Below are 14,075 nucleotides of genomic sequence, written 5' to 3'. Positions count from 1 at the left end.
GTTGGGTCACCAGGGGGAATAGGAAACTGTCAATGAATTTAGACCTGTTTTCTGTAAGTCCGTTAATTGAAGATACAATCGGCCTCCCTGGTGGTTCAGTGGCATTTTTATGCAGTTTGGGTAGGTGGTAGAAGGTAGGTATTGTAGGGTTATTGCTGCGTAAGAAAAGGTTTTCCTCACTCCCAAGCATAGCTCTTTTGTACCATTTGTTCACGAGTTCATCATACCGTAACACACTCTTATTGTATTGTTCAATACCAATTTTTTGGTAATATTGAGTGTCCGATAGTTGTTTTAAGGCCTCTTTGCGGTAGTAGTCTCTGGTTAAAAGCACCACATTGCCCCCCTTATCGGAGGGTTTGATGATAATTTCCTCATCCTCCTGTAGGCTCTTTAGTGCTTTTCTTTCCTGTGCTGAGATATTATCCTCCCATTTCAATGTTCTTTGGTACCCTCTCAAATCCGTCAGTTCTTTGAGGACTGCTTCAGAGAATGCATCAATTGCATCCCATGGCATTCCTGGGCAAAAAGTAGAGGCTGGTTTAAATGCGCTTTCTTCCCTCTCTTGAGTTATATCGCTCCTCGCGGCTCTATTCACCGTGTGATCGTCTTGGGTGTCTGGTGTGTCTTGTTCCAGTCTCATATATATATATATATATATATATATATATCTATAACCGACTGGCGGTCGCCAGTAGGTAGTTATAGTTAGGACCTAGTTACCTCTATTGTTGGTATCTCTGACAGATCGAGCCGCATATCTGAAGAAAAGTTTGTGGCGGCGGGGTCTCCCAATGCCACCGTTTGAAACTATTAATTTTTCTTAAAAAACGGTCTTAAACCTAAAGGATTAATGTAATGCAGATATTGTGGAGGAAGGGTGGGGTCTTTACATCCTGACCATCGCCACGGACCCCCTCCGCATCAGCACCTGAGACCGAGTGCCCGGCTCGAGCTCTCCTCTCACCCCCAGCCTGGAGCTGGAGAGCACCGCTGCCAGTGCAGCACCAGGATGGACACTGCCGGTCCGACCCCCGATGGACGACGAGGTGCCCAGCCGGGGATGTGGACACTGCAGCACATCCCGCCTCCCGCAGCAGCGCGGGCACAGAAACAGGCGAGACATGTAGGACAATGTTTTATACCAGCCGAGCCTGAACTCTGAAATCTGCGCTGCCTGACTCTAAAATGGCGCCTGTGGAGGACGTAATGCCTCGTGATAACTCCGGACCATCTCAACAGCCAGTTCCTCGCCAGGCAATCCTATCCTATGCTGCGTCCCCCCCTGACTCTACTCCATGGAATCCTGCTCTCTGTGTTCTTCTCCTGATTCTTGACTTTCGTGACTTTTGTGCTTCCCGCCTTGTTTTGTTTTTTGAGATGGTCTCTGTCTATACCCACGACCTTGATCCACCATTTTGTCTGATGACCCTTGATCGTTTTTCTCTTTTTCCTGGACGGCCTTAAATTTATATGTAAATATGTATTATATAATTGTCCAAGCCTAATTGCTGTTAAAATGTATTTCTGTGTGAATTTGTTATTTGTATATATAGAATTCTAACCACTAGTATATGTAGTACACTTTTATACTTACTACCATTCCTACGTGATTTTAGAGTTTATCTGTTTGTATCTCTTCCTTGAGTGACTTTCAACTTGTACATGTACAATTTTTTCCTGTTTTTATCTCTTCCTTGTGTGACTTTACACCTTATACATTTACAATTTTTTTCCGTTTTTATCTCTTCCTTGTGTGACTTTACACCTTGTACATTTGCAATTTTTTCCTGTTTTTATCTCTACCTTGTGTGACTTTACACCTTGTACATTTGCAATTTTTTTCCCTATTTTTCTCTTCCTTGAGTGACTTTACACCTTGTACATTTGCAATTTTTTCCTGTTTTTATCTCTTCCTTGTGTGACTTTACACCTTGTACATTTGCAATTTTTTTTCTGTTTGTATCTCTTATGTAACTCATGTAATCCAAAGTCTTTATGTAACGCAACTGGTTCTTTTGTAAAGTGCTCTGAAACCTTCGGGTAATGTTCGCGCTATATAAAATCGCATTAAATAGGAAAATGGCAACATTCTATTCCCAATAACTTTGGCGCCGATTGAGGAATCTTCGCAAAATTTTCAGAACAAATTCTTTGTTGATATCAACTCCTATGTTTAAAGTTTGGGAGTGATTCGTTAAGGGGGGGCCTGAGAAAAAAGGGGTGTCCCAAAATGTGTTTTCTCCATGTTAATTTCCATAGGAAATTTTAGACAAGGCTACAGGTCGAACGGGTGAACGGAATTACCCCACATTTGGCAGGGAGAAGGGTCTTGGTCTAGAAAGCACACTTTTATTTATTTGGTGTAAATTCGTTCAGTAGTTTTTGAGAAATATCGAAATTTACAAATATTGATATTTGGGAATTCTGCCATCTGATTGGCTGAAGCGTTACGAGCAGGAGCTTGCTGCTTATTGGCTGTGATGGTGTTGCAACTAGGAAGTGTTGGCTGCCAATTTGTGATTCCGTTGAAGCGAGTAAGGGGAAAAAAGTGCAAAAAAAGTTGGAAAGGAGGGTAGGAGCACTGTAAGCTTTGTGGGGGATTGCGAAGCGAAGTAGTCACTGTTACCGGTCTGAAAGTGCGGTGTTGCTCAGAGTAGTATGGTGCTGATATGATATGGTGCTACATTTGGGTATGAAATCGAGAGTCTAAACCGTGAGGTCATTGTTGTAAAGTGATGTGGTCTGGTGTTTGTAGTATACGTGTGCAAGTAGTGTTAATAGGCGTTTAAACCATACAGGGAGTGGGAAACGAACGACTGAACGCTACTGTGTGTTGATAGTATACCGGAAGCGGGAAGCAAAGTAGTTACGCCTACCGGTGTGAAGACTTGGGGATGAAATCGAGGTGATTGCTGTAAAAGGATGGGCTCTGGGTGCTGTAGCATACATGTGTAAGTAGTGTTAGTAGGCGTTTATACCATTCAGGGAGTGGGAAGCGAACTACTGACCGGTACCATGCGTTTATACTATACTGGAAGTGGGAAGCGAAGTACTCACGCCTACCAGTGTGAAAACTCGGGGATCAAACCGAGCTGATTTTTGTAAAGTGATGGGCTCTGGGCGCTGTAGGATACTAGCCGCTGTAGTATAAGTGTGTAAGTAGTGTTAGTATGCGTTTATCATATATAGGGAGTGGGAAGCAAACTACTCACCCCTACTGGTGTGAAGACTCTGGGATTAAATCGTGAGCCTAAATTGTGAGCTCATTGATGTAAAGTGATGTGCTCTGGGTGCTGTAGCATACCTGTGGAAGAAGTGTTAGTTTACGTTTATACAATATAAGGAGTGGGAAGCGAAACACTTACCCCTACCAGTCTCAAGACTTGTGGATGAAACCATAGCTCATTGCTGTAAAATCATGTGCTCTGTGTAGTATTCTAATGTAAGTCATAGTAGAATGTTAGTATATTATTCTACTAGAATCTAAGGGGCAGATTTACAATAACTGGCGCATCCCTGCATATCAGCAGGGATGCGCCAGTTATTGTGAGCCACGGCTCCGCCACCATGGATGCGCCGCATTTACAATGCGGTGCACCATGGGGCAAAAATGGACAGATGCGTGAGGCATCTGCTGCAGTAAAGGCGGCGCATTGCTGGAATTGCGTCGCAAGCGTGATGCAACTCCAGCAAGGCTCGGGGGGTGCCCTATCCTTAAAATGCTGCGTCAATCCTGACGCCTGATTCAAGCAAGTGCAGGGTTTTGACGCAGCATGGCGTTAAAATGGGCTGAGTGAAATTTTGTAGATTTCACTCAGTCACTTTTAGGAGGCGATCCTGCGCTGGAACGCCCCCTCCCCCCCCGCCGGAACGCCCATGTGGCGCAGGGCTTTACAACGTGACGCATCTCCCAGATGCGTCACGTTGTAAATACCCCGCAGCAAGGCGCTGGCTTTGCACCGCCGCTGCATCACAAAAGTGACGCAACAGCGGCGTAAAAGAGGTCCAAGGAGCTTGTAACTCTTAGTGTCGGTATATAATGTTAGAATGTAGGGCTGTCATGAGGGGAACCTTGCGGAGTTTGTACACTGTGCTGGAGAAGACAGCGTGGTGGGGGCCTAGCAATTATTTATAGAGACACCCTCAAATGTACTATTAGAGAGATTCCCGACATTGAAGAAGCCGAAAGTCTTCATTTTGGCATTCAAGTGCATGACACTTTCACCTTTTCGGGTGCATTGCTCTATCGTCCTCCCCGGAATCCCACACAGTTCCTTTCCAGTGTAGGGGAAGTGTTGAGTGATATGACTTTTAGATACGCCATTTTTACAATTATTGGCGACCTTAACCTTCATTTAGACAATCCTACCGACAATCATGCCACCTGTTTCAAAGAAATTCTTCAGATCCTAGGACTAACACTTAGGACTTCGGGAGCAACTCACAAAGCTGGACACTCTCTTGACTGTATCAGCTCTAATCTAGACAATATGATGGTAAAAAATCCCTTACCCCAGATCTGGACGGACCACTACTTCATTGAATTCAATATAGAACCTGTAGGAAGTCTAACCACATCTAAGAGAATAGCAAATAAAGGAAATTCTTCACCCAATTGGGGCAAAATCATGAAACATCCTGATCTCATTGGCTGGGCCATTGATAGCAAACCCTCTCTATCTGGCAATACCTCCATAGACTATCAAAACTTCGAAGGAATGGATGACAGAGATCGGAAGTAAAATCAGATACCCAGAAAAATCAAAACACCCCTTTGTAAAAAGGAAAAATTCAGCTCCTTGGTTCCTAGACACACTAAAAGAACAATTGGCGGAAATCAAAATACTAGAACGTAAATGGAGACGAAACTATGATATTGACTCTAAAGTCATATATAAAACTGCCAGGAAATCTTATCACGCCTCCATCAAAGTTGCTAAAACCAACTACTTCACCTCCCGAATTGAAGCAGCTAATAACAAGCAAAAAGAAATTTTTTAAATCGTCAATACCTTCACGAAACCCAAAATAGCAACCCAGGAAATCCGTCCATCCCAAACTTTGTGTGACGACATAGCCAAGTACTTCACTCAAAAAGTAGACACACTTATCAATGATTTCCCGCACCCTCCAATAGTAGAACCAGATATTGTAACTGTTTCTAATTCTCATCAACTCAGATGGGAAAAATTCAGTCAGATCAGCCCCGAAGATACACTACGGGGAATCTCCGCACTTAAATCAGGTACCCCATCCAACCCCTGTCCCCCTGCATTTCTCAAATCCATAATACAGGAGGTTAACCCCTACATCAACGCTATCATTAATTCTTCTTTTCAATCAGGGGAGATTCCTTCTCAGTGGAAGGTAGCGACAGTGAAACCTTTACAGAAAAAGGTATTACAAGACCCTACCACCTTATCCAACCTACGCCTCATCTCTCTTCTTCCTGCCATTTGCAAAATTACGGAAACTTTTGCCAACAAACAACTAATGGCATTTCTTGAAGAAAATGACATGCTCCATCCCTGTCAAGCAGGTTTTAGGACCCACCATTCTACCGAATCGGCACTCCTATCATCCACCGAAACCATACGTGCTGCATTGGATCAGGGCAAACTGGCTGTCCTGATCCTATTAGATCTCTCTGCAGCATTCGACACGGTATCCCACGCTATCCTTTTACCTCGCCTTACCAACGCAGGCATAGCAGGAACCATGTTCGAATGGTTTAAAAATTATCTTGCTCACAGGCGTCAGATTGTCAGGTTGGGTGAATTTTCTGCAGAAGAAAAAATTATTAAATCAGGGGTCCCACAGGGCTCCAGTTTAAGCCCCACTTTGTTTAACCTTTACATGGTTCCCCTATTAAAACTAATTTCATCCTTCAACATAAGTACTGTCGCCTACGCTGACGACACTCAGCTTGTTCTGACTCTCGACAAGAATCATTCCAACGCAGAGCAAGTACTTAAAGACTTTCTGTCAGCAACCTTCAAATGGATGTCTCTCTCCGATAAAGCTGAACCCCCTCCTAACACTATCAATGCTGCCCGAAACCTTGGCATAAAGTTTAACAACTCCCTCACATTCAATCAGCAGGCCAAAGAAGTAGCGGGAACATGTTTCGGCATCATTAGAAGCCTCAGGAAATTCTTTGACGTCCTCCCCCTTAGTGCCAGACGTACGGTAGCTGTAGCCCTTATAACATCAAGGTTGGACTATTGTAATAGCCTCTATGCACGACTAAACAAATCTGCCCTGCATAAGCTCCAAATGGTCCAACACGCAGCTGCCAGACTGGTCCTTAGAATGCCTAGGAAATCCTCAGCCTCCACTGCCCTTAACACACTACATTGGCTTCCTATACATAAGCGCATCCTGTTTAATGTTCTTACCATCACCTACAGAGCTTTTTACCATCATGGCCCACTCTACCTGCGCAAATATTTCAGACAATACCAACCCTCACGATCTCTTAGGTCCTCCACTGCTAACCTGCTGTATGTTCCCAGGTTTAAAATGGCAACCAGAGGAGGTAAATCCATTGCGGTCATTGGAGCGAAAGCTTGGAACAAGGTACCCCCATGTCTGCGTCAATCCACTACGGAACAAAAATTCAGAAAACTTTTTAAAACTTTGATCTACTCCCTGCCTAACTCCGAATGCATGAGGCTCTTAGGATATGCTGCGTAGCCAGGTAGCCTTCTACCTCTCTTACTGCCTTTCTACCTTTAGGAATTCAAGCGCCAAGATACTCCTTGGAGTGGTAGTGCGCTATACAAGTGCTGTCTCGCATCACATCACATCACAAGACCGTTGCCTTGCTGTCTGCTCTTGTTGGTGGTTGTTTCAGGTGTCTTATTTTCTTATAATAAATCTACTTATTGGATCCTCTGCTATCTGCCTCTTCACTACATAAATTTAGCGACGAGCGGGAGTAGGTAAAAAGAAAGCACCACTCACCAATATTTCAAAATTGCTTGCATTGTGCTGAAGACCCTTTTTCTTCGTGTAGCTGTTTCTACTCATGCCAGGGTTGTCGGCTCATTGAACTGTCATCCGACTTCTGGTAGGATTTATATTTTGCACTTCCTCTGCTTCTTTACTACATTCTGGTTGCTGTACTACACGTGTATGCGTTTAAAATAACAAATGCATCATGGTCCTAGGGAGGGCGACATGTCAGGCGCAGGTCATACAATGTCCCGGGGGGTGTGTATCACTTACAACGCAACTTTTACGTCGTAATGCTGTTACAACGCAGCTACTACAACGCAGGATCCATTACATCGGATGCCATTACAACGCATGGCATTACATCGCAGATGGTATTACAACGCATACCATTACATCGTAAGTATTGGTAAGTATATAATTTTTTTTTATTTTATTTAATATTATATAATTGATTTAATTATTATTAATTATAAATCAAAATAAATAGGGCAGGGTTTGGGTTTTGGTGTACAGGGGTGTTTTTAGGTTTTAGGGCAGGGTTTGGGTTTTGGGGTACAGGGGTGTTTTTAGGTTTCAGGGTAGGGTTTGGGTTTTGGGGTACAGGGGTGTTTTTAGGTTTCAGGGTAGGGTTTGGGTTTTGGGGTACAGGGGTGTTTTTAGGTTTCAGGGTAGGGTTTGGGTTTTGGGGTACAAGGGTGTTTTTAGGTTTCAGGGTAGGGTTTGGGTTTTGGGGTACAGGGGTGTTTTTAGGTTTCAGGGTAGGGTTTCGGTTTTGGGGTACAGGGGTGTTTTTAGGTTTCAGGGTAGGGTTTGGGTTTTGGGGTACAGGGGTGTTTTTAGGTTTCAGGGTAGGGTTTGGGTTTTGGGGTACAGGGGTGTTTTTAGGTTTCAGGGTAGGGTTTGGGTTTTGGGGTACAGGGGTGTTTTTAGGTTTCAGGGTAGGGTTTGGGTTTTGGGATACAGGGGTGTTTTTAGGTTTCAGGGTAGGGTTTGGGTTTTGGGGTACAGGGGTGTTTTTAGGTTTCAGGGCAGGGTTTGGGTTTTGGGGTACAGGGGTGTTTTTAGGTTTCAGGGCAGGGTTTGGGTTTTGGGGTACAGGGGTGTTTTTAGGTTAAATTAAATTAATTATATTATATTAATTACATTTCTTAATTAAAATAAATAAATTAAATAAATTATTTTAAGTAATTTAATTTAATTACAATTAAAAAAATATTTAAATTAAATTAATTTCATTATATTAATTAAATAAAATTAATTACAATTTTTATTAAAATTAATTTAAATAAATAGATGTAAATTTATTAAAGAAAATTAATTACTATTTTAAAATGTATTTTAATTGAATTAATTAAATTAAATTAATTAAATTAACTTAATTACATTTTTTTTAAAAAGGTATACTTACCTATACTTACGATGTAATGCCATGCGTTGTAATAGCATCTGCTATGTAATGCCATGCGTTGTAATGGCATCCGATGTAATGGATCCTGCGTTGTAAAAATTCCGATGTAACGGAATGCGATGTAAAAAACCGCGTTGTAGTGACACCAATCCGTCCCTGGGTGTGCATTTGCGGGACATTTGTGTTTGCTATTATAGGGCTGATGCAAGGCTTCCACCCTGTGATAGCAAATACTTGTTTGACTACTTGAAGCGAGAGGAGGAAAACCTCGTATCACTTTAAAGAGGGAATGCGGATGGTAAAAATGGAGAGAAAAAGAAACAACAACAAAAAAGCGGGGTCTCACCTATTCTGTTAAATGAGGCCCCTGGTGGGTAATGTATTTTGCCAGCAAATTTCGCAAGTCGACTTGCAAGCAACCTAATATTTTCACGAGTTTCTTCGTCCAGACAAGAAACATCCATAGTGTCCATTTCACTGGGAAAGAGAACAGGCCAATCCAATTATTATATTGTGGGGTCTCTGTAGGACTGGGGATCTTAATGTCACAGGTAAATTAGGCGCGGAAGGGCACAGAGACGTTTTGCAGCCTAGGGGACCGCCACCTTCCCGGGTATTGTTTACTAATTGTTCAGGGGGTTCGAGGCCAACTGAAGTCCGGGGATCGCCACACTCTGGGGCTTTATTTAAATATGCAGGGTGGGTCTCGGCAGCCCATGAAGCCTTGGCGGTCCTAGGCAGTGCCTTATTTGTTCGGTAATCACACCGGCAGTACTTATGGTGTTATAAAGTGATACACTCATAGAACTCTTGCAGTTGTACAATTACCCAGGCTTCATTTGTCTAATAGTCAGTTAGATTATGTTTGGTAGGTGCACTCTAATATTAGATAAGTTAGTCCTTAAAATCTCATAAAAACAGATGATTTTCACAATACATATTAGACAAGTGTTGTCAGAAAAAGAAGACCTATACACCACAGTTATTTATTTGAAAAAAGTAACCTTTATTAAAACACAAATAAATAGAAACGTAACTTTAATAGAAGAAACAGTATAATAAAAAAACGTGGGTTGGATTCCAGTGGAAGCAGCGTAGGAAACCTGCAAGACAAAATGAAACATAAGTATGAGTGCTATGTGGAAGAGGTAAAGAAAGGTAGTCCGAATGAAAGGGCGATAGTGAGAATGGAAGGGACGGGGAGTGGGTGGAAGGGAGAAGGGGCGGGATGGGTATATATAATCATAGAACAAGAATCCTTGAGGATTTATTCGCAAACATTTTTCAATTGTAATATCGTCAGATAACTGATCGCTTAATCAATCAAAAGCACTACAAAAGGCAAACTGATATTTGAAATATTTCCAGGCGGACAGTGCAACACATGTTCCACTACCACAACTGTCAAGTCATGTGTACTAAATGAGAAAGAATGGATCTTCAAACATCACTCCAACTGTCTAACAAGGAATGTGATCTATTGCATACAATGCTCCTGTTCTCTAAAATATATAGGGAAGACAAGCCAGGAGGTAAAAAAACGAATAATGCAACACCAGTCTAGGATCAGATGTAAAATCATGACTGCACCATTAGTCGAGCATTATTTAGAAAAATCACATGACCCTATGGAAATGCATTGGTTTGTATTAGATGTGGTTAAGCAATCAAAGCGCAGGCATGACGTGGGTCGTCTGCTCACATTGAAGGAGAACCGGTGGATCTGGTTAGCAAGGAGTGTGGAGAATGGTTTGAATCAGTATGTGGAATGGCAAACATTGGCGACCATGTAACCTCACACTGGAATATCTGAAAATATGTCTGGATCGATCAGGATGGGGTATGTTATACCAGTCTGAAGTAGACTAGACACAATGACTTGAGTGACCTGTGTATGACTGACATTGATATTAGGTCTTAGTTAGCGTATTGATGGAGACAATGGCTGAGTACACTCAAGATGGCCGCCAATACCAAATGCATGCCGTCTGAGTTTTCTGAAAGAGATAAAGAGATGGGGACCGACTTGGTTTCTTACACGATTTCGAACTAGGTGTGATGAAGTTTGTTCTTAGGACCAAACAGAATTAAGTGGTAACTACGAATTCTGTTGATAATATAATTATGTAAATAAGGGATACGTTTTTAGCGAGGTATTTTGTCTAATAGTATAGTAGCGCTGACCTGCTCAAGATGGCCGCCACGTTGGATTACACGTTTCTGACGTTCCAGTTTTAAATCAACACGTCAGTACGGGAGGTGCTAACGCTAAAGCGAGTTAGGCTGGATAACTGATGTGTACAGAGTTGCCGCCAGAAAGTAAGTTCGCCCCGTATACTGTGTAGTTGTTAGTTAGGTTGTCTATATATTGGTTAAACTGGAGAGAATTGAGAGATTGAAGTGACAAGAGACCGGGTTTATGTTTTTGTGTGCATTGTAGAGATTGGATCCATCAGATGAATCCGACTACATAATTAGAGAAACGTCGTAACATACTCAACATATGACTACAGTTTAAGTCAAGGTAAGATTGTTGATTGTAGGTGGCTTAGTTTGTGAATAATGACGGCTCGATGAGAGTACTGATACCATGTTATTTACCCTACAGAGGATTGAAGTCCCATACGAGTGGTTCTGAGTGAGTAATTCCAGACATGGTTAGACACTGGGTTAACTCAAATTAAAGAGTCACGGTTAGAATTTAGAATTGCGACATGAGAAATTACACTTGACACTCTTTGGTTATTGTGTGTTGTTGTAGGTGGGTTATTTATAACACCTAGTCTGCACATTTGTGGTGCACCTGGTTTTGGTTCAATGTGGGCAAACGATCACATGTGCACTATAGGTAGGCTGATGACTGTAACATTTTGTGTATATGCTTATATAGATGTATATATGTTTTTTTAATTGATTGTGTGCAACCTTCTTGTCCTGAGGATGGTCTCGTGGAACTAAGCTGGTGGAGACCGAAACGTCGACGCCCTATCACCCTTTGTTTGTTATAATGAATTGGTTTCTATATATGAACCAGATGGATATTGTTTTGAATTGGTATTAGTGTATGGCGAAACGATTAAAGGGTCCATACATTTGTACAAAGGTGATATGTTTATGCTGTAGGGAGAGAATAATACAACAGCATGTTCTTCGGTTGTCATGGATGAATTGTATGTATACCAATGTGTATGTATAAATTAATGATATACACTTTGGATTCTAAATGAAGTTTCTGATAAAATGAAATAATTCAAATATCAGTTTGCCTTTTGTAGTGCTTTTGATTGATTAAGCGATCAGTTATCTGACGATATTACAATTGAAAAATGTTTGTGAATAAATTCTCAAGGATTCTTGTTCTATGATTATATATACCCATTTCCTTGGGGAAGATTGGGTTGCCCTGTCCAGTATTAATTAAAAAATATGTAGTTAGTCACAGATATACTACTGAGACATTTATTCACTCACCAACTCACCCATACAGCCCTTCCCAGATTCACTTTTTAATCCATACAACCACTGAATCACCCAGTCAAACATCTATGCACAGAGTCAAACACCGACCCACCCACACAGACACTCAGGGACCCATACAGATACTCGGACAAGAAATCAATAACCTATATAGACACTCATGTAGCTATTCAGCAACCCATGCAGTTGTTTACACACCAATGGAGAGACTAATACAGACTTTCACACAGTTTAGTCACTAACCCATGCATTCAGTAAGACATGTTCAATCACTCACTTATACAGTCAGTCACACACCTACAAAATAATTCCTTTAGGCACTTGTAAATGTATTCTTTCTTCAATAAACCTTGGCATATATATATATATATATATATATATATATATATATATATATATATATATATATATATATATATATAAAACATATTTAAACTTTACAGAAACACACATTCACTGGATGATGTCATTTGAGATGTCATCAGTGATATCATCAGTGATGTCACTGACCATGTCATGAGTGATGTAATATGTGACATCATCAGCAGTGCATTGCGGGCACGCGAGTTATAGTTAGCTCAACTAACTATAAGAGGCGAATTTCTCTGGTTTTATATGAGTCAAATGTTCAACTAACTATAACACCCCTGAAACCTATGTTTTTTTAGCGAATACATATATATATATATATATATATATATACAAACACACACACACACACACATATATATATATATATATATATATATATATATACATATATATATATATTATTTTTTTTGTTGTTGCTTTTTTCTTTTAAATATGTGTTTTTTCCTGGGGCAGATAGTGCCCTGCAGGAACAAACACAAATTTCTGAATACTTATACTGCATATGTCACATAATTCTACCACCTGCAAATTATGCAGCAGATGGTAGATTTATGTGGCATATGCAGTATATATCTGATCACCCAGTGAAAGGGACTGAGCAAAGATTGACTGGTCATTTTACAGTGGCTTATGTCTGCATTTGATTGCTAAACTGGTACTAATGAGGGGAAATATTTGGCTACACAGGATTACCATGTTTTCAAGTTTAAAAATCAAATAAATAATGAAGTAATGCTATAAAAAATGTGCTGGGTTATGCCACATAATTTAGTCAATCCTGTCTGATAATTTGGTTCCCTAACACATAATTCCAGTGACCTTGGTGATAGCAACGTGAGATTTCACATGGAGCACGGCTGCACACAAAGTTACAGGGGCTACTATGAGAATGTGTGCTTCTTGAGATCAAAGGTAGATTTGTAGCTCTGGGTAATGACTTTTAGACTGGCAGTGGCCCCCGATATCCCCCAATAATAAAGTTTTGCATAAGCCATGACAAAAGTATGATGTGAAATTGGGTATGCGGAAAGGGGAAGTAATACTGTGTCTTTTTTGTCTTTTTTTATGCATTTGGATAACCTGCAGATTCACAGAAAAGCAGATACTGAGGGTGCATCTGAGGGAGAGGAAAATGGAGCAGAATCTGGAAGTGATTTTTTATTGTCTCATGACACACTACAAAGGTGTACTTTTCCTGAGTAATCCATTTACCTCTACAGGACCATCTAAGGAACAGAGCTGCCTGTTTCGCATCATTGGCTTTGTCTAGGAATACTCTTTATGTGTAGTTGTGACCACTTCCTCAACACAGAACAAAGGTGTACTTCTCCTGAATAGCTTGTTTACTCCACGGAGCTCTGTCCAACTAACCAACCGGCCTGGCTTACATTGTAGACTATGTCTTGAAGTATTATTGCACGTATTGCTTACAGGATGCCTTATTGAAGGCCCCAACATTACATGGTTTCTAGGGAACTGTAGTCAGAAGACTTTTATTCTGATGAGACCGGAAGACTAACTACATGTCGAAACATCAGCACCCCCTCCCTTAAGTGCTTTCAAAACATGTTATGATTTGCCAGGCGATACCATATATGAACAGATAGGATCTCAATTTATGTTTGTTTCAAATAAAATCCTACGCATCCTTGGGATCTGTTCAGTGTCTTGTTCTATGTTTTATATATACTTGTTCACTGTCTGAGCACTGCAGCGTCTGCCCTATTTTTGAATACATAATAAAATGTATATTGTCCTTATACTACAGAGGTAAAAACAATCTTAAGACTAGATATTGTGTCCTTTACCCTTTTCAATTACTTTGGTTATGATACAAGTTACTAATTGAGTTTTC

At 40.9% G+C, this 14,075-nt stretch overlaps 1 long non-coding RNA gene across 1 annotated transcript in view; it reads left to right on the top strand.

Moving 5' to 3' along the window:
• LOC144824696 (uncharacterized) overlaps positions 1-13,800 on the top strand; it is a 124,920-nt gene extending 111,120 nt beyond the window's left edge. The window contains exon 3 of the long non-coding RNA XR_013609065.1: positions 13,307-13,800. This is a non-coding gene — a long non-coding RNA (uncharacterized LOC144824696). The remainder of the gene's footprint in view (positions 1-13,306) is intronic.
• The last annotated feature ends 275 nt before the right edge of the window (positions 13,801-14,075 follow it).

This window comes from Lissotriton helveticus, chromosome 3_1, assembly GCF_964261635.1.
Source record: "Lissotriton helveticus chromosome 3_1, aLisHel1.1, whole genome shotgun sequence".
NCBI lineage: Eukaryota > Metazoa > Chordata > Amphibia > Caudata > Salamandridae > Lissotriton > Lissotriton helveticus.
The sequence above is the reverse complement of the archived record's forward strand: the minus strand, read 5'-3'. Positions and strand labels throughout refer to the sequence as shown.